This window comes from Pristis pectinata, chromosome 1 (genome assembly GCF_009764475.1).
Source record: "Pristis pectinata isolate sPriPec2 chromosome 1, sPriPec2.1.pri, whole genome shotgun sequence".
Lineage (NCBI taxonomy): Eukaryota > Metazoa > Chordata > Chondrichthyes > Rhinopristiformes > Pristidae > Pristis > Pristis pectinata.
Genome location: NC_067405.1, coordinates 135,262,659 through 135,282,641, shown reverse-complemented (window position 1 = coordinate 135,282,641; position 19,983 = coordinate 135,262,659).

Genomic DNA, 19,983 nt, shown 5'->3' with positions numbered 1-19,983 from the left:
TCTTTCCCCTGCTCCATCTGCCCATCACCCGCACACTCCTCCCACTGGGTCCCCTCCCCCCATTGTTCCCATCTGCAAAGCCCACCTCCTTTATTTGGTTCCATGCCCCACCTTCCTTTCCTATCAGATTCCATCAGCTGAAACCCTTTGTTGCCTCCACCGATCACCTCCCAGCTTCTGTCGTTATTTCCACTCTTCCCTCTTCCATCTGTCAATCATCCTTCCTCACCTGGATCCACCTATTGCTTGCCAGCTCTTGATCCATGCCTTCCCTTCACCTCCTCCCTACACTTTCAGTCCAGATGAAGGGTCTCAACCTAAAATGTCGACTGTTCATTTCCCTCCACAAATGCTGCCTGATCCACTGAGTTCCCTCAGCATTTTGTGTGTGTTGCTGCGGATTCCAGCATCTGCAGAACCTCTTGTGTCTTCGAATCCCTCAGCAGTTTGGTCCTGCTCCAGATTCCAGCATCTGCGGTCTCTTGAGTCTCCAAAGTAATATGTTCTCCCATTTTTAAAGTGGCAGAAACAAAATAAATCCACACATACCAAAACAGAATTTGTAAACATCAGATTAAAACATATTCTTTTTATTTAAGGGAATAAGTTGTTCCCTTCAATGCCCAGATATCAGATCTTTTGAATGCAACACATTCCTATTTGCCGACTTTAGTCAAGTTTACAGAGTCCGATATCTTGAAGGAGAAGGTTCAGTTCCTTATCCTTTGTAGTAGAATAAATCACTGAACTGTGTACAAACTGTAGTTTCTTTGTGTCATGTTGTAATGGTTGTAACCTTATATTATGGAATTTAAATAATTTAAATACAATTCCATATTTTTATATACATGGTGAATTTATTGAGTACTGTGATATATTATCCCCAATTATTCATAAAACATTTTTAAAGTTAGTATTATGATTTACTTACTTTCGCTGAAGAAAATGGCATTTGAAAAGTGCTGGTTTTCTTTATTAGAACATAGAACATAGAACAGTACAGCACAGGAACAGGCCTTTTGGATCACAATGTTGTGCTGAACTAATTTGAGTGAGAGGTATCATATAAACAATAGTTGCATTCATTTTTATTAACGATGTTATATTTCATATCAATTCATTATGTTAATAAATAAGTTTGAAGAAGACTGAACAGGGTCATTTCTAAAGTGATCTAGATTTGTTGTGCTTGATATCAAACACTCCTTACAGGTGAAGCATGGTACAAGTTACTTGTGCTCTTCCATTTCTTTCTACATTCATTACTCATAGAGTCATAGACTTATACAGCACGGAAAAAGACCCCTCAGCACAACTCGTCCATGCCCACCTAGATGTCTATCTCAGCTAGTCTCATTTACCTGCATTTGGCCCATATCCCTCTTAACCTTTTGTATCCAGGTACTGTCCAAATGCCTTCTAAACATCGTAATTGTACCCACCGCTACAGCTTCCTCTGGTAGCTTGTTCCATATACCCGCTACCCCCCCATGTGAAAAACTTGCCCCTCAGGTCCCCTTTAAATCTTTCACTTCTCACCTTAAATGTCCTCTGGGTTTAGACTCCCCTACCCTGGAAAATAGACAGTGATCATCCACTTTATCTATGCCCCTCATTTTTTTATATACCTCTGAAAGATCACACCTCAGACTCCCATGCTCCAGAGAAAACAGTCTCAGCTTATCCAACTTCTTCTTATAACTCAAGCACTCCAGTCCCAGTAATATCCTCGAAAATCTTTTCTGCATCCTTTCCAGTTTAATGACATCCTTCTTATAGCTGAATGACCAGAAATGCATACAATACTCCAAGTGTGGTCTCACCAATGACATGCACAATTGCAACATGACATGCCAACTCCTGTACTCAATGCACTGACCGATGAAGGCAAGCATGCCAAACACCTTCTTCACCTCTCCGTCTACCTGTGTCACCACTTTCAGGGAACTATGCATCTGTACCCCAAGGTCTCTCTGTTCTACAACACTCTCCAGGCCCTACCACTATTGGGGAAATGAAATGCAGATTGTGTGAACCCTTAGGAAAACGTCTGCATTCAGTCTGCAAGGTTGATCCTGAGCGTCTGGTCAGCTGCCACTTTAACTGTACATCCCATTCCCTCTCTCTATACTTATGCTCCTGTACGTTCAACAAAGCTCGATGTAAGTTGGATGACCAACACTTCACCTTCTGACTTAGCACATTACAGCCTTAAATACCCAAAACTGAATTCAACAGTTTCCAATAATCATCAGTTCCATCCTTGTGTCTCTCACCTCTTGCATTCCGTTGTTTCTCTCTCTTCTGATATCATTCATTGGCTCTGGATTAAACCTCCTCCAACCATTGCTTTTGCTACTCACTAGACTTTACCACCACTAACATCTGTGCCATTCAATCTAATCTGATCTCCATCACATCACATTTTGTTCTCTCCCCTGCCTTCCTACTTCCTTTGAAACTTTGAACATTTTTCATTTCTAACTACTGTGAATTCTGATGGAAAGGTCATCAATCCAAGGGATTTATCTGTAAATTGCCATGCAATATAGGATGTGATGTGCTGAGATCAGCACCCAACTTTAAATGACCACTCAGCAATCAAATGGTGCTTTTTTGTTTACAAGATGTTATGTTGATATTGTGGCGACTCACCTTACCGGTATCGAACCGGCTTCCGAGCTCGTGAGCGTCGTCGGAGGCCCCGACCCAAGATGGCGCGGGGCCATCCTTCTTCTCCATCGTTGGGCTAGGAAAGCCCGAGCACCGGAATGTCAGGTGACCCGCGCATGACGTCAGCGCGGAAACTGAAGCGCGGGAAGAGTTTCGGTATTAAAAAGTGCATCGCGCCCCTGTCGAGCAATCGACTTCTGACTCTAAGCAACAGACTCCGTGTCTTTATTCTATAGTAGTGTAGCTAGCCGCTACAGTATCTCCCAGAAAGATGCAAGCCTACAAGACAGAGATTTTTAAAATATAATTGAGTGTCTAATATAAGATATCTTTCTTAGTCACATGTACATCAAAACACACAGTGAAGTACATCTTTTGTGTAGAGTGTTCTGGGGGCAGCCTGCAAGTGTTGCCACGCTTCCGGCACCAACATAGCATGCCCACAACTTCCTAACCCGTACATCTTTGGAATGTGGGAGGAAACCGGAGCACCCGGAGGAAACCCATGCAGACACGGGGAGAACATACAAACTCCTTACAGACAGCAGCTGGAATTGAACCTGGGTCGCTGGCGCTGTAATAGCGTTACGCTAACCGCTACACTACCATGCCTTTATGATCAGAAAAAAAAGCAAATAATGCTTAGAACCAGAAAATACTTGCTGATAAAACAGGCTGTTGAACCTCTTAATAATCAGTGCTGTGCAAACTGTAATGGGATGGGCAAAGCAGCATCTCGAACACTAGGTTATAGAATGGTGTAAGCTTCTTATCTAAATGCCCTAGTCCTAAGCTTTCTAACCATAGAGAAAATAAAGGAGAACTGATTCGGGGACAAAGAGGGGAAAACTCTAAGTCCTCCTTAAGGCCTAAAGAATACAATTCCAGTTTGTAAAATATTGCCTCATACAACTCTTTGTGGACTGGGCATGGATTTTTAATTTGCATGCACTCTATTTGGGGGGGTAATGGGCTTTTGACACGATGTGCTGACTTATTCAAAACAGTTGTCCACAAAGCCCTTATCTACATTCACCGTGTTGCCACAGCAGTCTATTTCTATCCTCAGCCAGTGTCCTCTGCTCTGGAGGAACAGGTTGTGGAAAAGCTGTGTAACTTAGAACAGAATGGAGTGTTGGTTAAGGTCTTGTAGATTGGACATTGTGGTTGCTTGACATGCCAGACCTATGTTGATTTTGTGTTCTACCAAAACCTTCTCCCTTAACAACTGTTTAGTTTTCATGATTCTTTTATAGCCTACATAAGCAAAGCCCATAATGCATTCCTTAGGAACTGTAGGATGACACTATGGTTACCTCTTGCCCCAAGATTTGAGGTAGGTTCGATCATAAGTTCTGCAAGAGCATTGAGCGGCTCCTGCAGTGTATATGTAGCATCACAAGAGGGCACATCGTCTGTGACTTGTTTCAATGTTTGTGATGGAATTGCTCTTATACACAGAGGTAGAACAAAATCTTGCTTCATTGCAGCTTCACTTTTAGTGTCGTTATCTTAGGCACTGTGTTCATGCTAATTTAACCAATATGCTATTTTGCAACCATTTTTCATGACTAATGGTGTCAGTGTAGGCATGAATCCTTCACAAAGGGGAGAAATGACACTGTATCACTGAGTTAGAATAAACCAGCAATGAAGATTGTTAAAAGTTTGTTCACTCATCACATTGACAGATGTGCCTTTATTAACCATTTATAAGTTACAAATGTGCACCTTTATCCATGGACGGGTGCTGTGGTGAGTATGGTAAATAACAAAAGGATACTTGGAATCATTCGCAACACACAAAGGAGCTGGAGGGACTCAGCAGGTCAGGCTGCATCTATGGAAGGAAATGGACAGTCGACATTTTGGGTCGAGACCCTTCAATCAGAACTGTTGTTGGCTCTGCATTGGCTTCAACACTTGCTAGTCTGATGAGCTCTGATGTATTGGGATTGCTAAATAACAAATCCTTGCAAAATGATTGCATTTTTTTCATCATCTTAATCTTCTACTAAATGTTTGCATTGGTGTCTGGGAGAGGAAATCAGAATACCTGGGGGGAAACCCATGGTGTCACGAGGAAAATGTGCAAACTCTGCACAGACAGCATCTAAGGCCAGGATTGAATCTGGGTCCCTGGAGCTGTGAGGCACAAGATATTGCATCAACAACAATAACAAGTTGGATTTACATGGTCCTTTTAACATAGCAAAACATTCCCCAAGAGGTTTCACAGGTGTACTATCAAATAAAATTAGACATCAAGGAAATAAGAGGAGAGATGACCACCCAAGTGCTTGGTCATAGGTTTTAAGGAATATCTTTAAAAAGGCAAGATGAGGCTGTGAGGTTAGGCTGGGATTATAATTGCAGGTTTGGGGTCCTGAAGCTGAAAGCATGGTTGCCGGTGTTCTGCACTGCTCTGACAGTAGTCCTGTGGTCATCCTCCCCAGGTGCTTCAAGAAATTGCTGGTTTTGCGCCATTATTTCTGATGAATGTGGCAGCAGATTGAAAAGCCAAAAAAAAATGCAGATGCTGGGAATCTGAAATAAAAACAGAAAATACCAGAACTAATCAGCAGGTCAGGCATCATCATGCAGAAAGAAACAAGCGCTTCAAGTGGATGACCTCTCATTAGAACTTATGGTAAATGGTTGGGGTTGCCATATGCATCGTGATGATCCTGTTAATCATGTAAGTAATGATCCTGACATGAAACACATTAGAAAGGGAACAAATGAAGCTAACAGAATCTCATTCCTATAATCAGTAACTTATTCCGAGTAGCATTTTAAATTGTAAATGTTTTAATTTTTTCTAACCATTTTCTTTCTATTATCTCTCAGGTCAATTTGCTTCGCTTTTCATTTCTCTTTCTGCACTTAATTGCCTTTTCTGTCATTCCTTTGTTTCTTTCTTTAGCCTTAAACATGAATGGTTAAGGAGGCAAGAGCATTGGTCCCATGACTCATTGAGTTCCCAGTTGTCCTCTTAAACTTATTGGGACTCAATTGATTTGCAGTTCCAATAATTAGCAGCGCAGGAATAATTCACAGAGATCAACCGATAAATGTTACTCCAGCCGTATGCATACACTGTGCAACAGCCTTCTTCAGCAAATTCTGGGCCTGCCTTTTTATATGGCAGCAATCAATGAAGCATACTTCATCTTGCAGTTTATTAATTATCTTTCTCCCTGTTCACTTTGTTTAATCTACAATGTAATTAACATTGATAGTTTATTTGCAATCTATAGCATATCTCTGTTAGCATATAACAAGCCTGTTCCTCATTTATCTCCATACCCCCAAAAAAAAGATTTCTGCAACAACTACACTGGGAAATAAATGTATACAAAAGATTAGCCTGATGTTAATTAAAAAAAACATTATTCCTAAACTATTAAAATAGTTTTGATACTCAGTCTTCAACTTGCTTCAAATTTCAAAGGACATGAATTGAAGGTTCAAATACGAGAGGACATCCATGTAAGGTGAGAAGGGAAAAGTTTGAGGGAGATATGTGGGGTAAGTTTTTTTACGTTGAGAATGGCAGGTGGCTGGAACGAGCTGCCAGGGGTAGTGGTGGAAACAGATATGATAGTGGTGATGAAGCTTTTAGATAGACTCATGAATATGGAGGAATATGGATCACATGCAGGCAGAAGAGATTTAGTTTAATTTGGATTCTTGTTTGGCATAGACATCGTGGGCCAAAGGGCTTGTTCCTAGGCTGTGCTGTTCTATGTTCTATGTTCTTTTTTTGTTACAATCTTTTGAAAAGGTTCTTTATTTAAAACCGAACAAATATTTTTAATTATTTCCATTTGGGCAGGCAGAGGGACTTGATCCTTTGATAGTTTATGTTTTATTTGCACCAGGCCACCTGTGCCACTATTTTATGTTAAGTGGCTTTCGCATGAAAATTGATCTGAATTCAGGTAGGTCACATCCACTGGTGAATTTAAAGGTGCATAGTAAATGGTAATCACATTCAACAAGGATATCTGCAGAGCAACAGGAGCTGGTTAAAAATGCAGTGCAAGGTTCACATCACTTTATAATATCCACTTCTCTTTGAGGTTTTTAAAGGTCCCCATGACATAAACAGTGTCATTACAATTTTAATCCCCAGTGTTGTGTCTGTGGGGTTCTTTGGTGTTGGTAATATCTCTCAGACTAGGCAGACCTAAGAACAAAACATCCTTTATTGAAGGCAAGAATTCTCAAACCAAAGGACAATGTCTGTTTCAACAATGTATCAAGGTCCTATTTCCAAGTATTTCTCCTGCTTCCAGTGTATTCAAGGGGTGCATGAAAATGTGAGGTGGCCTCACTTGGGGCTTAATCCCGATGTCAAACAAGGAACAGGCCCACAGAGTAGATCAACCAAGTCGCACTTCTTTAGGATGTGGGAGGAAACCAGAGCACCCAGAGGAAACACGTGTGGTCATAGGGAGAACGTGCAAACATCATACTGACAGCATTCAATGTCAGAATTAAACCCGGGTGTCTGGTGCTATGAGGCAATGGCTCTACCAGCTGCACCACTGTGCTGCCTTTCAGGCACAAGGTATCTGAGTGGCTTGGTGATAGGAGGCAGATGGTGGTGGTGGATGGATGTTTTCCTGACTGGAAGTCTTTAACAAGTGGTGTACCGAAGGGGTTGGTGCTGGGACCTTTGTTGTTCATGATATATATACATGACTGGATGAGAATGTAGGTGTTATGATTAATAAGTTTGTAGATGACACAAAAATTGGTGGAGTTATAGATAGCGAATAAGGTTGTCTAAGGATACAGCAGAACATAGATCACCTGGAAAGTTGGGTGGAGTGGAGGCAGACGTGTGAGGTAATGCACTTTGTAAAGTCAAATTCTGGTAGGACATTTAGACTAAATTGCAGTGATCTTAAGAGTGTTGATGTGCAGAGAGACCTTGGGGTGCAAGTCCATAGCTCACTGAAACTGGTACACAGGTGGATAGGGTAGTGAAAAAGGGATTTGGTATGCTTGCATTGGCTGAGGCACTGTGTATAAGAGTTGGGATGTCAAATTGCAATCGTACAAAACATTGGTTAGGCCACAGAGTATAGTTCTGGTTGTCACACTGTAGGAAGGATGTTGTAGCAATAGAGAGAGTGCAGAAGAGATTCACCGTGATGTTGCCTGTAATGGAGAGCCGTATTATAAGGAAAGATTGGATCGGCTGGGTTTATTCTCATCAGGTTGAAGAGAATAAATTAACTTCCTATGGGATGGAACTCAGTCTCCACATGTTAAGATGTAACACTCTCTTTGCTTGGGATATGAAAACATAAGAAGAAGGAGCAACAATGGGCCAAATGCTTCCTTCACCTGGGTTCACCATTCAGTATGAACATGGCTGATCTGAACTTGACCTCAGCTCCACTTTCGTGCCTGTTCCTCATAATCTGATAGATCATCAATCTGTCTATCCCAGACTTCTGCAACTCTCTGGGACAGAGATACAGGGAGAGAACATTTCATAAATGGGTGACTTCTCATGTTGAAGTTATGTTCCCTAGTTTTATATGAGGGGAAACATCCCCCCGGCGTCAACCTTGTCAAACCCAATCAGAATCATATCGTTTTCATTAAGATTACCACTCATTCTTCTAAACTCCAGTGGTATAGACCCAACCTGCTCGACCTTTCCTCATGCGACAACCCCTTCATCCCCAAACCTTCTTTGAGCTGCTTCCAATGCAAGTATATCCCTCCCTACATAAGCCAAAATATTATGTATTACTCCAGGTGCAGTCTCATCAACACCCTGTACAGTAGTAACAAGACTCATTATCCTCTATGCAACATACAAGGCCAACATTCCATTTGCCTAGCTAATTACTTGATGTACTTGCTTGCTAGCTCAGTGCTTCATGTACAAGGTCACCCAGATACTTTTGTACTACAACATTCTGTAGTTTCCCTGTACTTAAGCCATGTTCTGCTTTTCCCTTCTTCCTTCCAAAGTGGATGACTTCACAATTCCCCTCCTTATACCTTTTATCTCTTAGCAGACACAGGTCACTGGCACAAGACACAAAAGTGAAAGAGCATGAGGAAAAGTGTGATATTGTCATTTTGCCCAATTGTTTGTTAGTTTTTACTGTGTTGGGTTCTTCAAATTAGATAATTTTATAGGTAGGATGAATCACCATAAGAAAAACAGAAGTCTGGCACCTAAAAGAACATTAACTACATTTGATCAAAGTCCAACGTTCTGCTGAAATAAAATCTTCTAATCTCTCCTCATGCTTGTTGACTCCAGTTCTGAAACTGATCCCTCCTTTTCTACGATTACAGGCCTCTTGGTTCAGATTTGTCCATTTTGTTTTTGTGCCCTGTTTTTGTATTTGTGGTTGGTGCTCTAAACCCGGTGATGTCCACCTTTCAGTTTTTCAAAGCTCCAGATCTCTGCTTCCTTTCAAATGTCTTTTCAGCAATGGTTCAGTTCTACAAATTTGCAGCTTTAAGGACATGGAAGCAGGAAGAGGCTATTCACCCTTCAAGCCTGTTGCATCGTTCTCTGAAATCATGGGTAATTTGTGATCTAACTCCATATATCCCCCCCATATTCTGCCCGAGTAGTCTACAACCCGACAGCGTGAACATTGAATTCACCAATTTCAGGCAACCTGCTTCCCCTCTGTCCCTTTCTCTCTCCTCCCGGTCTACCCAGTTCCTCCGAAACACAACCCCTCCCCCCAGCCCCTGATCATCCAGTTTCTTTGTCCTAGTCCATCTGCCCATCATCCACACACTCCTTCCACTTGGTCCCCTCCCCCTACTGTTCCCATCTGCCCACCTCACCCCACCTCCCTTACTTGGTTCCAAGCTCCACTTTCCTTTCCTATTCTGCCATCTGCAGCCCTTTGTTGCCTCCACCTATCACCTCCCAGCCTCTGTCATTATTTCCACCCTTCTCTCCTCCATCTGCCTATCACCACTCCTCACCTGGATCCACCTATCGCTTGCCAGCTCTTGCTCCACCCCTTCCCCTCACCTCCTTATACCGGCTGTCTCCTCTCTATTCTCTCAGACGAGATGAAGGGTCTCGACCCGAAACATCCACTGTCCGTTTCCTTCCCCGGATGCTGCCTGACCCACTGAGTTCCTCTATTAGTTTGTTTTTGTGCATCAATTGGCATTTGTTGAAGAGAGTTCCAACAGTTATATGCAGAAGTATTTTCTAACCACTCCTGAAGTGCTCTAGATTTTGGACTCTCTTCCCTGTCTTTGTCTCCCCAAACAGTGAAAATAGTTTCTCTCTGTCTACACTATCAGTTCCACTTAGATCTTGAAAACTTTTCTCAGATTGTCTCTTCATTATTTAACTTCATGGGAACTCAAATCTATTTTGTGCTATCTCGCCTAGGAATTTAACTATGTACCCCCCTGAAATAATCTAGCATGTAGTGTTCAGAGGTAGACAAGATGTGGCCTAAGCAGAATTTTGTATAGCTGCATTATAACTTTTACCCACTCATATCTTTTCCCCTAACATAAAGACCAGTGTTCCAATAACAGAATTCAATATTTTACGTACAGACTCAAGAGTACTAGTTGAACGCAATGTACCAGTTGCCAAACAAGGTCAGTTCTGTGGAAGGAAAACCCGCTGGCAGTATTTCAACAGAAGTGCTGGTGCAAGTGCAACCAGTGACATTTCATCTTCATTTGGGAACTACAAGTATTGACCTCCTGAAGCAAACCATCCATCTCGAGGCAGTTCAGTTAAAGGAATGAGTCATGTCCAATCGATGTACACTGAGCACACTGAAGCTAGCTGGGAGATGTTCTCTGAAGGTGATGAGGCAAGGAATCCAGAAACATTTGATTGGATTTCATTGCAGTGGACAAGAAGGATGCCCCACCTATCCTTGGAACTAGTACAGTCCAACAGCTGAGACTGGTAAAGGTAGATTGCGACAGGACCATGAGGTTGCATCAGTGCAAGTAAGCATTTCAGCCCCACATCTCAGAGGTGAATGTGGTTCGTAGAACACGGAAACCAGAAGTGCCAAAAATTGCAGGAAGACAATTGGAGGCAGCCAAAAGAAGACAGACGCAGCATCAGCACAAAGACCTGCACACTGCTAATGAGTACAGACACAATGAGGATGAAGCCCATACTTGACCAGCTCCAGACATGGTAGTAGGTAATAGCAACTACACACACACTATGCCTCAGATCATACAAAGTCATGATGGAGGAGGGTATCCCATTTCAGAGGAACAAGCATAGGGCCAGAACAGGAAGGACAGTCTATCAATCCAAGGATCTGGAGGACTTTGTGCTTCAGATGTTTGCTTTCTCACTTTTTTTAATTATTAAAGGAGGAATGTGCCATATGTGGGTTATATAGTATTGCCAGTGTCCCCCTTTAAATATTGTAACAGACAAGCAACTGCTCTCTGTACAAATGTTTCAGTGTCGAATTGGGCAGAACCAGTCTGCCTATGTGAAAGGAAGAACATTAGCAGAAATGTTGCTTTTCTCTCCCTGTGTTCTTTTTGTTTAATAAGGCATTCATTTAGTTTAAATCATGGGCTACTCTATAATATCCCAGTGTGGATGACAAAAGATAGGAAGGGGCACAACAGCTTCAGAGGTTTAAAAAGCCAGTTATACTTTAATGTAAGCCTCACAGGCAAGATCAGCACTTATTCTGCATGTGAGGATGCTCTGGGCAAGTTGGAAATGGACCTCCTCCAACGGGTTATCATAAATTGTTTTGACATAACAAAATACACTTTTAATGCTTCCTAGTACGTGAATGTTCTACATGATAACGGCTTTACAATAGCTGGAAGCTTTCAACAAATGGTCAATAACCACAGCATTTTTTTTCTTCCCGATCCATTTTCTATAAATAACAATTGTACTTTTTATTGACATAGATCTAATGAATGAAGCCACTTAACCCAGTGAATTATGTTGCAGTCAAGTTACTGGAGTGTAAATAAGCATTAAATCATTCCAAGGAAATAAAGTTGGGCAAGGAACTGAAATAGGTTCCAGTTTTTCTATGAAGCACCACAGGATTTAACTGTAGCAACAGTGTAGACAAGATCATAGTTTAACACCACATCTCATATATAGCACATCCAATAACCTAGTGCTCTGTCAATACTGCACTGCAGTGTCAGTCTACATTAAATAACCAAGTCCTAAAACTGGGCTTGAATCCACAAGCTTCTGACGCAAATCCAATAAATGACCTTATATGCCCCTGGTCATCCTGGGCTTAAGGCACATCTTTGAGACTATCTGTCTCATTCTCTTCCATTTCAAGTGAACACTGCAATAAAAAGAATGAACAGAATACAGAAGAGAAACTTGTAATGAAAGAGTAAGAAAGCAGGAAGAAAAGGAAAAGAAACATGGGGAGAAATAAGTAAAAGAACAGTGAGTAAAGGAAAACTGAAGGACTAGATAATGAAATAGGAATTGCAGCAATGAAGGAAAGGACAAAGAGCTGGGAAATGAAGCTCAGGAAAATGAAATGAGAAGGCAAGAAAACCAGCAGGGAATAACGTGAAGGAGAGGTGAAGAGGTTTCCATGAATCAGTCCCCAATGAACAAGCCTAACAAAGTACTGCCAAAACAAAAACAGAGTGCTGGCAATAATCAGCAGTCAGGCAGCATCTGTGGAAAAAGGAATAGCATTAGTGTTTCAGGCAATGAACCTTCATCAGAATAGTATTTTGCTCTTCAAGATATTGCCCAGACTGAAGGTCCAAAATAAAAATAAAAGATGCTGGAAATACTGAGACTGTATTTTTAGGAAGCAAATGTTGAACCCCTCCCAATAAGGGGCCAGAATCTGCAATCAGGATAACTAGTCAGTTTTATGAATCATGGAAGGAAGTTGACCTTCTCACCCACTCTCCTTTGAATAGTGTCAGGTCATCTTCTGGCTATATCATGGAAAACAGAGATTTGGAATAAATGGGTCTTTTTCAGGCTGGAGGGAGGTAACTAGTGGAGTACCCCAGGGATCGGTTCTTGGCCCTCATTTGTTTACTATATACATTAATGACTTGGAGAATGGAACAAGGTGCAAGGTTACAACATTTGCTGATATGGGTGCACCTGATGGCCTAAATCCAAGGGTTTTAAAGGAAATAGCTGTAGAGATAGTGGACCCATTGGTTAAAATTTTTCAAAACTTGCTGAATTCCAGGAGGGTACCAGAAGACTGGAAAACAGCCAGTGTGACTCCTTTGTTCCAAAACGAAGGAAGGCAGAAGGCAGAGAACTTTTGACCATTTAGTTTAACATCTTTTGTTGGAAAGATACTAGAGTTAATAATCAAAGAGTAAATAACTAAGCATTTAATAAAACTGAATATAATAAAAACTAGTCAGAAAGGTTTCATGAAATGTAAATTATGATTGACAAATGTATTTAAATTGTTTGAGGATATGACAGGAAGGTTGATAGAGAGGAACTTGTAGTTGCAGTTTTAATAGACTTCCAAAAAGCATTTAACAAAGTGCCATATTAGAGTCTGTTGCATAAATCAAGAGCCCAAGGTATAGGAGGAATTGTGTTACCATGGATTGGAAACTGGCTGTCACATAGAAAATAAAGAGTTGGAATAAATGGGTCCTTTTCAAGCTAGAGGGATGTAACGAGTGGAGTACCCCTGGGATCAGTTCTTGGCCCTCAATTGTTTACTGTTTGCATTATTGACCAGGAGGAGGGAACGAAATGTAAGGTTTCCAAGTTTCCCAATGATATGAAAATAGGTGAAAGGGCACATTGTGATGAGGATATTGTAATTCTGCAATGGGATACGGATAGATTGAGTGCCTGGGCAAAAACCTAGTAAATGGAGTTTAATGTAGGGAAGTGTGAGGTGATGCACTTTGGTAAGAGGAATCAAAGGATGGATTATTACCTAAATAGAGTGAGTGAAGTTCAGAGGGATCTAAGTGTTCCATTGCATGAGTCACAAAAAGTTAGCAGGCAGGTCCAACAAGTAGCTAAGAAGCAAATGGCATGTTGCCCTTTATTGCTAAGGGGTTGGATTTTAAAAATAGGAGGTCTAGTTACAGTTGTACAGGGTGTCGGTGAGGCCACACCTCGAGTACTGTTTTTGACCCCTTACCTAAAGAAGGAGAAAGTCGTATTGGAAGCAGTCCATCGGAGGTTCAGGAGTCTAATTCCTGGGATGAGAGGGTTATCCTATCGAGAGAGGTTAGACAGCCTGGGTCTGTATTCCTTGGTGTTTAGAAGAATGAAGGGTGACCGTATTCAAACATTAAGATCTAAATGGGCTTGGCAAGAACGAAGCTGAGATGCTTCACTACTGGGAGAGTCACGAACAAGGGGACACAGTTACAAGATAAGGGGCTGTTCATTTAAAACTGAGGTTCATAGAAGTGTCTTCGATCAGAGGGTGGTGAATCTTTGGAATTCTCTGCCCCCGAGGGTGGTAGAGGCCAGACAATTAGGTATTTTTAAGGCGAAGATCGATAAGTATTTGAAAGATCGAAGAATTGAGGGTTATGGGGAACTGGCACAGAAGATGAAGCCAGCACAGATTAGCCATGGTCATATTGAAGGACGGGGCAGGCATGAGAGGCTGAGTGGCCTATTCCTGCCTCTGTTTTCTTGTATTCCTGTGTTCTGTAATTTAGTACCTCATGTGAATAATGTCACACAGTCGTGAGATCGAGGTTTCAGTATAAGCTCAACTCCAGAACTAACAGGAGTTGGGCTTTACCATCTAATATTTCCTGTCAGAATTTCTCCACTCTGGTTTAGTGATCTTGGCTGGGCCATCAGCCAAAAAACCGGACAAAGGAAAAAAAAGAGAAAAAAGTTGAATTAACACAACACCTCGTCAAACCTACAGTGTATTTGACAACCAATGGGTTAGTTGAGAAGGAGGCAGATCATGTCTAAGAATTTAAATATGATTGGTTTTGGAGGTGTGAGGAAGGATCAAGCTCCAGCATCCTTAGAGTACTTAAATAACATTGTGGTAAGAGTTATTGTATTGCCAGTTCCCCTGTTGAGTTTGCCCTCTGCCCCCATACACAGCTCTCAGAAGTGAAAGAAAAGTGACTGACTTTGTTCCCTCTGATGGCTGAGAAATGATTGAGCGAAAGCTTGGTTATCCAGCGAGTGCCTGACTTGAAAGACGCCTGTTAGTCACATATATTGGTTAATCCAATGTTTGCCTGAGCACTCACTTGAAATTTCCCAGTGTTGGCCTGGCTTCTCCCTCAGCATTGCAGGTTACTGAATTGTGCCAGTTAATGAAGTGTAAAGTCACCAAGCTTTAACAGTCCATGAAAAAGCTTGGAAGAAATTACATAATTCAGGAAATACTCAGGAATGACCCCAGGAACGACAGGGTTAACATATGAGGAGCATTTGATGGCTCTGGGCCTGTACTCGATGGAGTTCAGAAGGATGAGAGGGGAATCTCTCTGAATACTGAAAGGGCTGGATAGACTGGACATGGAGAGGATATTTCTGTTGGTAGGAGAGTCTAGGACCCGAGGGCTCAGAATAAAGGGATGTTCCTTTAGAACTGAGATGAGGAGGAATTTCTTCAGCCAGATGGTGATGAATCTGTTGAATCTGTTGCCACGGAGGGCTGTAGAGGCCAATTTATTGGGTGTAGTTGTGGCAGAGATTGATAGGTTCATGATTGATAAGGGGATTAAAGGTTACGGGGAGAAGGCAGAAGAATGGGGTTGAGAAAAGGAAATCAGAGTGATTGAATGGTGGAGCAGATTTGATGGGCTGAGTGGCCTAATTCTGTTCCTATTGCTTTATGGTCTCAGCAAGTCAGGTATCATCTGTGTTGAAAGGAATAGAGTTAACACTTCATGTCGATAAAGGATCATGGACCTGAAATGATAACTGTTTCTCACTCCACAGTTGCCATCTGACTTGTTGAATGCCTCGCGCATTTCCCATTTTTATTTCAGTTTTTCAGCATCTTCAGTTTTTTGCTTTCTCATTGCAAAGTTCTGGGATTGATTAACTGTCCAACCATTTTGCCTGTGAGCGAAGTGGAACTTCACAACAATAATAGCAAAGAACATAAATCCATCTGGCAAGTTTTGAGAGGTTGTTTGGGAAACTTGCAATCACAAAGGCCAAGTACTAAATTGAAGTTTTGGAAATGAGAACATGGTGTACAAAATGAAACAGAGTTATCGGTTTTGGGACTATTTTGAAACCATTACCAGAACCCTGGGATTGTGTTAAACAATATAATATCACATTACTCCATGTGATAACATTGAAAGTTTAGGCAATCAATTAATTAAAAAATCCACTTCGCTTCACCTTACCATTAAAAATTAAATTAAATCCGCTGAGGCCTATAAGCTACTACTTAAGGTCAAAATATCATAATTAGATCAAATAAGTTGTGAAAATGATTGACTTTACTGCAAATTAAATTCAATTGCCTACACAGCTGCAGTTTTGACTCATTCAGATATATTTTACAGTTCTACCATTTAATTTGCTTTACTTTTTAAAGTGTGGTAGTATGCCACATATTCACAACCTCTCTCTCCCTCAAACTCACACATACACTCACATGCATGCGTGCACACACACACACACACACACACACACACACACACACACACACACACACACACACACACACAAAACATAGAAGCCGCCCCTATTGTCTACAGTGTCCATTGCCGACCATTAAACATCCATTCACACTAATCCTATACTAATCTGGTTTTTATTTTCTCCGCGTTCCCATCAATTCCCAACGACTTTCCCAGATTCTGCCATTCCCTACACACTAGGCACAATTTACAGTGGCCAATTAACCCACCAACTATGTGTTCTCTCTTTAATTTTCTTTCACATACATAGCCTTTACTGTAAGAGCCCAGTACAAGAGTATAGAGCTCAGTTGTTGGATATGTGAGGATGTCCCCTTGGCTATGGAGTCTAGGATTGGGGAGGGGGTTAAATCTCAAAATAAGGGTAGGCCACTTAGGACTGAAATGAGGAGAAATACCTTTGCTCAGAGTGGTGAATCTTTAAAATTCTCTCCCCTGGAGGCCTGAAGCTTATTTGGTGAAACCACGCCTGGTGAGACAACTTCTGGAATATTGTGTATAATTTTGGGGTCATTATGTTAAAAAAAATATTCTTGCTACAAAGGGAGGGTAGCAAAGAGTCACTAGACTGGTTCCTGCGATGGTAGGTATGTCATATGAGCAGAGGTTGAGTAGACCAGGCATCTCTTCTTTAGCATTTACAAGAATAAGAGATAACCTTGTTGAATCATGTAAAATTCTTAAAGAGCTCAACAGGTAGATCAGAGTGACTTCCAGCAGGTTATCCTTCTGCCTCCTTCGCTCTGGGGAAAATAAACTCAGCCAATCCAATCTCTCCCCATAGCTAAAATCCTCCAGTCCAGGTACCTTGGTGAATCTCCTCTGCACTCTCTCCAGCACAACACATCCTTTCTATAATGTGGTGACCAGACTGCACACAACACTCCAAGTATGGAGTAACCAGTGTTTTGTAAAGATGCAACACACACTCATACACACATGCAGTCATCCACTACCTCACAAAGACGCATTCACTCTGTATCTCACCCTTGCATTCAACCTCTCACTGTCCTTGGCATTCTCTCCCATCTCTCTCACTCACGCTCATAGACACCCAGTGAATAAACAGGTGTCATCGGGTGAGTTAAGAAGTTGAAGTTTTCTAATCCTTTCCACATGTAATTCTGCATATCATTCCCAACTAAGAAAGTGACCACATAAACAAGAAACAATTGCTCTCAGTAAGGAAGCATCTATTTTTTAATGACCCAGCTTGATATAACAGAGAGCATTAACTTGATTGTGAGATAATTATGAGATAGACCAATGTTATGTTAATTTGTTTAGGTAATTTATGGTGTCAGTTTGTAATATACTGTGCTGCTGCTGCAAAAAGCTAATTTTCATGGTATTTATACCTAAGAGATGGTCATTGACTTCACGATGCAGGATGGTGCACATGCTCCTGTTTACATCAACGGTGCTGAGGTCAAGAGGGTTGAGAGCTTCAAGTTCCTAAGAGTAAACATCACCAAGAGGCTGTCCTGGTCCAACCATATAGACACCACAGCCAAGAAAGCTCACCAGTGCCTCTACTTCCTCAAGAGGTTAAAGATATTCAGTATGTCCCTGTTGACCATCACCAATTTTTATTGATGCACCATAAAAAGCATCCTATCCAGATGCATCATGGCTTGGTGTGGCAACTGCTCTGCCCGAGATCGCAAAAAACTGCAGAGAGTTGTGGACACAGTTCAGCACATCACAAAAACCAGCCTCCCCTCTATGGACTCTGTTGACAGTTCTTGCTGCCTTGGTAAAGCAGCCAACATAAACAAAGACCCTTCCAACCCCGGACATTCTCTCTTCTCCCCCCTCCCATCAGGCAAAAGATACAAAAGCCTGAAAACACATACTACTAGCCTCAAGGACAGCTTCTATCCCGCTGCTATAAAACTATTGAATGGACCTGTTGTACAATAAGATGGACTCCTGACTTCACAATTTACCTCATCATGGCCTTGCACCTTATTGTCTGCCCGCACTGCACTTTCTCTGTAACTGTAACACTATGTTCTGCATTCTGTTATTGCTTTTCCCTTTTACTACCTTGATGTACTGATGTGTTGAAATGATCTGTATGGATGGCATGCAAAACAAAGTTTTCCACTGTACATTGGTACATACGGGCAGGCAGAGTAGTGTAGTGGTTAGCGTGACGCTATTACAGTGCCAGCGATCTGGGTTCAATTCCGGCCGCTGTCTGTAAGGAGTTTGTACATTCTCCCTGTGTGTCTGCGTGGGTTTCCTCCGGGTGCTCCGGTTTCCTCCCACATTCCAAAGACGTACAGGTTAGGAAGTTGTGGGCATGCTATGTTGGTGCCGGAAGCATAGCGACACTTGCGGGCTGCCCTCAGAACATTCTACGCAAAAGATGTATTTCACTGTATGTTTCGATGTACATGTGACTAATAAAGATATCTTATCTTATCTTATCTTACTTGCGGGCTGCCCCCAGAATACTCTAAGCAAAAGATGCATTTTACAGTGTGTTTTGATGTATATGTGGCTAATAATGATATCTTATGTGACAATAATAAACCAATTTACCAATTTACTCTGGGTATTTATGCCCATGACAATAAACATGACAATCCTACCTCCATCAGAATCACATTTGGATATTCAGCAGCTTTGAACTCACTGTGTTGTACCACTCCAGCTGTGGTTCCATGCTGGTAGGGTATAGAACATCTGGAATGCAAGACTCCCACTTCACTCCTTCTTTCCGAGTTAAAGAATAGTAAAGTTATTGTTCTGGGAGAATTCTGACTTGCATCTTTACTTATGTTCTGCTGTCAACTTTAGTGAAGTAACATTTTGTGCAGACAACAAAATGGCATACCTCAATAATCTTTTTAAAGTGGTTGTGTCCCAGCTTGGGATCTGTATTCCAATAGTTAATGACCCAGGTGGGTAGTTGCACAAGGTTCCTGAATCAGGTGTGTTTTCACTGACCACATTAATGAACTGAAGGGCCAGAATTGGATTTAGGAATCCCGGAGTGCTGTAGAGCCAGAAAAGGACTGGAGAACAGGGGAAGGGATTTTAATCCAACGTCTTCTTGAACTGTGACCTCAGCAGGACCTTGCCTTCCCAGCTAATTGGAAAGTAAACCAATCCTTTGGGATCTGATTCTATAATTTGAAATGGGAGCAGGAGTAGACTCGAGCTGGTTCCCTGTTCAGTAAGATCGTGGCTGATCTAATTTTGGCTTCAACTCCACTTTCCTGCCTGTTCCTCTTAACCCTTACCTTCTGAAAATCTGTCTTGGCCTTAATTTCTTTTTATCAGCCAAACAGCCATTATTCCCCAGGCCTGAGGAAGAATTGTTTCACTCAGCGGGTGGATGGAATCTGGAATGCCCTTCCTGTGTGGCTGATGGAGGCAGGTACTCTTGCAACATTTAAGTATCTAAGCGAGAACTTAAATCCCCAAGGCATAAAAGGCTACAGACCAAGTGCTGTTAAACTGGATCAGTATGGATAGGCACTTGATGGTCAGCATGGATATGGCAGGCCAAAGGGCCTTCTTCTGTACAGTGTGACTCTGTGACTCTTTAACCTCTGTCACTGAGCTGCAGTGCACAGATGATGCTTTGTGAATGTGTACATTTGGAGGCCAAGCTCCAAGTCATTGACAACTCGCTCGCTGAAG